This window comes from Manihot esculenta, chromosome 6 (assembly GCF_001659605.2).
Source record: "Manihot esculenta cultivar AM560-2 chromosome 6, M.esculenta_v8, whole genome shotgun sequence".
NCBI lineage: Eukaryota > Viridiplantae > Streptophyta > Magnoliopsida > Malpighiales > Euphorbiaceae > Manihot > Manihot esculenta.
This window is the reverse complement of record NC_035166.2, coordinates 29749471-29755470: the sequence shown is the minus strand read 5'-3', so window position 1 is coordinate 29755470 and position 6000 is coordinate 29749471.

Sequence of the window (6000 nt, the reverse complement as noted above, 5' to 3'; positions counted from 1 at the left end):
CAATGGAGGATGCACCATCTTTAACACCACCAGTCAAAAAGCTGTTGAAGGAGTTTCCTAAAATAGTGGAGGAATCATCCAAGCTTCCACCTATGCGGGATATTCAATATCAGATTGATCTCATTCCTAGATCAAAACTATTGAATCTGCCTCATTACAAGATGAGTCCAAATGAGAGTGAAATCCTCCAAGACCTGGTGGAATTTGCTAACAACAGTGTTGTCCATAGCTCCGCAAAAATGTCACCATTTGCTGTTGCGTACAGGAAAGTTCCAGCGCATACAGTTGATCTTGTTGCCCTTCTCACAGGTTCTCACAACAGTATTGTAGCAAGCAACTTGGCAAAGCAGCATGTGGATATTTTCAAACAGGTACAACAATGCCTTACAGAAGTCAATAATAAATATAAAGATACAGCTGATAAATATAGGCGTTTCAAGTCCTTTAATGTCGGTGACCAATTTATGGTGTATTTACGCAAGGAGTGTGGTGGAGGACAGAAAAAACTTGACGCCAAGAAGATTGGTCCATTCCGGATCATTCAGAAGATCAATGATAATGCCTATGTTCTTGACCTCCCACATGAGATGAAAATTTCCAAGACGTTTAATGTGGTAGATCTATTTCAGTACTACCCTGCTGATGACAACTCGAGGTCGAGTTCTTTACAAGTGGAGGGGAATGACATGGAGCAACTAGCCTTGAATTTTACGGCAGACTTGAACTGGGGCTAACTTTTGTATTTTAATTATTATTTTTGGATATTTTAGATATTTTCATAATTTTCATAATTTTGCACATTAGGATTTTGTTTCTATTATAAATAGTTTCCCTTTTCTATTAGAAAGATACTCTTTCAATTTTTAAGGAATTTCAATAAGACTTTTAGTTTTTCATCCTATCTTTTCTCTTATTTTGTCTTAACCAAACGATATTGGTTGAAACTCTTGACGGAGTCTAAATAGTACTTTATCAAATTCGTACTTATATAATATGAAAAAATATATAACTTTCATATATTTTGATTATAAAATTTACATTTGCTGTAAATTTTGAGAAAAAATATTATATTAAAATGAAAGGAATAATTCATTTTCACTAAAAACATGTTTGACTTTTAATTTCAATTGATTTATTAAAATTTTCAAATGATATAGATATGATATTGTCGTGGATTCTGAATACTTAAAACTCCAAATGTTTATGAAATTTACCATGAAAAAATAGATGTCGACAATTCGATGTTTAAATTAATTTTAATTCACATCCAAATAGTATATATCAAAATAATAAAATGATTTTTTTTAAATAGATATTTTATTAATAAAAAAATTATGAAAAACTTAAACTGATGAATTTGACTAATTCAATCATTAAATCTCTATATATGTTCAACACAAAATAAAATGAAAAACAAATTTAATACTGAAAATACATTAACCATGATATTGAAAATATATTAACTTAGTCAAATTTACGACCAGAAGCCAAAAACAAAACTAAAAGATCCATGAAATATGGAAAACAAAACAAAATTACACTAGATGAAAACTCAAGAGATCCTAGTTGATTATAGGATGAGACAGTAAAATTAAACATAAGACCTAGTCAACCACAAAGGTGAATTCGAAACCTTGAATTAGTCGATTGGAATCTGCTTCAGGATGGAAGCAACCAATGATTATTTCAATAGCGAGCCAAGCGGAGGACAAAATCCAAGAACTCTAGAAATCAAAAGAATAATTAAAATTAAGCAAATGTAAATTTTATAGGATGATTAATTTTTTATACACCATAAAATCAATAGAAAAATTAAGCTGAATAATATGTTAAAACATTTTATACTATTATAATTAAAATTTCACATTTCAAAAAAAAATTACGAATCTTTATTAAAAAGTTGATATCTTATGAGGAGATCAAAACATTTAGATTAAATTACTTTTATAATTTAATCTACAATTTAAATACCATCATAAAAGTATATTAGTGAAGTATGTTGCGAGAACAAGGGAAAAACAACAGGAAGTTTAACGATAAATAATGAGAAAACAATTTCAGCAAAAGTCTAATCCTGGATTCAATCCATAGACCATAGCCTATGCACATGCTACTGCTAATAGTAATCGCTATTCACTCCCATACGAGTTCATTAAAGGGGATGCATGAATCTGGGGTCTCTCCATTTTCATTTAATAATTTAGAGAAATCAGGACTAAATTGTTTCAATTTAGAATTCTGAATCAAATCATTTGATTCAAATCCATATTAATTAACTTAATTTATATAGCTTTTTAGTTTATCCTTCCTTTAGAAAATATTCATTATTGAATTAAATTTAAAATTTTCAATTATTGTACCCTTTTAAAAAATAAACTAATTTATTGTACCAATAAATGAATTCATTGATTCACCAATTACAAAATTCTAAGCAAGATACTTAAATATATAAAAACCAAGTGATGGGACGTGGTTGACAAGATAGGAATCAAAATGCAACACATGAACTAACACACTCTCTGATTAGTGGAAATAAATTATTTAATGTGATAAAGAAATGATTTAGAGAGGCAGGTAACATCAATGGAGAGCGAGTGGTTTTGACATTAATTAATGATAATTAAATTAGTAATTACACAAGATTTCATAGCATAAGCAAGAGATCATATATGGATTTATTTAACACTCCTCTTCACTTTAATATATCTATTAATTTTAACCTCATTGTGGGGTGACATTGTTTAAGCTTTTTGGAATTATTGGCCAATGCTTCCTTATACCACGTGCATCTATATATATAATATATTGATTTAACCTCACTTATTTGTAAAAATAAATAAATAATTATAAAAAGTTTTTTTTAACATGCAATATTAAATTATATTAATAGGCACATATTTAGGCTACGAAGTATATAAAATCAAAATCAAATTACAGATGGCCCAACTCACAAGCGAAAACCCACACCAATAAAACCCTAATTTTCAATGCAATCCAATTATCCGAAACATAATCTACCACCGCCTCTATCATCTATATTGCATAGAAAAGAAAACAACAGTAAAATTTTAAGAATCCAAAAATACCGATAATAATCATGAATATCGATCAATCCTATGCGTACAAAGAAAATAAATGAGACAAGCAAAATCCAAAGCACAAAAACCAACCACTGCCAAAGACTACACCAGCACGATCCAAAAGCATGACACCCAAGAGCCACCATCAAAGATGACTATTATTATCGTTACAAACTGTAAAGAGCCTTCGCTAACATTTATCGGAGTGAAGAAACCCGCCCATAATATTTTCATGCTTTAATAGTCATGGAACAGTTTAAAGGAACCATATCCCGGCACCAACGATCCACTGGTTCCAATCCCACTAATGACAAGCCGCGTATCTTCCAGAACACAACAACACCAACAAATCCAAACAAAAATCACAAAAACTGACAAAAAAAACAAAAAAACAAAAAGTCAGTACAAACTGGCGAGATCGGGCTTCATTTATGCGAAAACAGAGGAAATCGATTCCACAAGTGTTTTGAATCGGTCCATCAGACACGCTTAATTGTGAAAGTGGGCCATGAATTGGGCGGAAGACTGAAACTGGAGAGATGCATCCAAAGTTGGACACTCATTGATGGATTTGAATTCCAAGTCGGTGGATTTGACATGACATGCTCCATACCCAAGTAATTTTGTTTTGTAAGGTTTCATTATTTTTTATGCAGAAACTTTACTTTTTTAAAAATAATAATAATAATAATTTTTTTGAATTAAATAGTTTTAGCCAACAATATAACTATTTATAAATCCATAATCAGTGAGACCAATCCTTAATTTAAAGGTAAGGAACTTTTGGGCTTAAAACCAAAACATGGATTTGTCCAATTAATGGGCCTTGTTCTTTGCTGTGGCTGTCGTGGACTTCCTTTGGGCCACGGTTTTCGGTTCGTTTAGCTTGCAAACATGTTTCTAATTAATCAAATATCTGAGATTTAAGATGACCAATAATATTAGATATTATATAATGAGATACAATCTTCTTTCTTTCTTTCTCATCACAAAATTATTGGCATTGTAATTTTCTCCTTTTATCACTATATAAATATTTAATTTAAAACACTTTTAAATTTATCCTTTTTTTTTTTTTTTTTTTTGTGAAAGCACTATTGATTGATAAAAAGAAACTTAAAAGAACAGCACATGTTTAAGTCTAATACTAAAATGTCATATTTTAAGTTGAACAAAATTCTAAAGTAGAATACAAAATTTAATGTTTATTGAAATATATATTGTAATTAATTGTAAATTTAATTGGAATGCAGTTAATGATTATTCTATTAATCAGGTCATTTTTCAATAATAAATTATTCGATATAACAAAATTGGTTGCTTTTCCCTTTCTCCTAAAGACTATTTATATTTTGAATTTTTTATTTATAATTAATTTATTTTAAAATTAAAACATAACTACGTAGGACTTATTTGAATTTTATTATATATTTTATATTTTCAAACTCTTTCATAATTATAATATAAGTATTTCACATTTAAAATTAATTTGCTTTTTGTTATTATGTAAAAACGAAACCTTTCTCTAAATTGCTAACTCCTTTTATATTTAAAGAATATTTGTTTATGGAAAATGACTAATATTTTAAAATTATTTCCAATGGAATTTTTTTGCAAAATAACACTATTTTTTTATTAAATTATAATTTAAAAAATAAACTGTTGTTAATAAGATATTTACAATGTAAAAAATATTTTTGAGAAAATTATTTTTTTAATACGATTTAATTTTTTATTAAAAAATATTTTTTATTAATTATTTTTATTATTATTTTAGATATTTAAAAATGTAAATAATATTTTTTAAAAAAATATTTTTCATTTGAGAAACTGAGTGTAGACTTTAATTAATCACAAAATTTGTCAATTCAATGACAAAATCATGAACTTTTTCAATGTCGTAAATTCAATTGCACGCCGAAATTTTTGACATTTCTTTTACTTAGTCAAATTTATATACAGAGAGAAAATTTAAGATATATTAATATTTCTCTAAAAAAAAGACAGATTAACTAATAATTAATAAAGATGATTTTTTTTTTTCACTATAATGAAATAGTTTATTCAGAATGCATAAGACCAATATAAGAGGATGTTTTATAAAATATTAATTAATGAAAAACGATAATTTTAATATATGAAAACTAACATTTATTTTTTATTATTTAATTTTAATTTAAAAATAAAATATATTGATAAATTTATATATAAAAATTTAATAAAATTTATTTTTACCATTTATTAATTTTTAATTATTTTAAAATTATTATCGATTTATAATATAATAACATTTAAATTCACTATTATAATTTTATTTTATTTTATTTTATTTTTAATCTATTTTTTATAGTATAATAAATTTATTTCATTCTATTAAAATTTCAATTTTAATAGAGTAGATTATGAGATCGGTTAAATTTATTATAAATTATTAAAATTGATAACCTCCAGATCTTTCTTAGTCCAGGAATAAGGTCGGGTTCAAAAGAAGGCCACAGGTCCAAAACCCATCAGATCATACGCTTGAGAGGCGGCTCGACTTCACGAGCCTGGGCCAGCAACCCAGGGTGATCCGGATTAGATATGAGCACAAGCCCCATAAGGGAGTAGGTCCAATCACTCACCAGCCCTACCCATATGCGCTCTGGAGAGCATTAAATGGCCGTTACGCATGGAGTAGGTGCCTGACACGTCCGTACGTACGGGCCTGAGTGACAAGGACATGAAGCACTATATACTGGGGGGTCTTCTCTTGCAAGGGGTATCTTCTTCTCTTTCTTCTCCTGCCTGAACTCCATTTTTATTTTTTCTCTGCAACTCTTGCCTGAATATACTATTCTTATTCATGAAGCCTGACTTAAACGTCGGAGGGTCTCCGTCGGGGCATCCAAATCTATCAGATATGGAGCCTAGGAGCCTA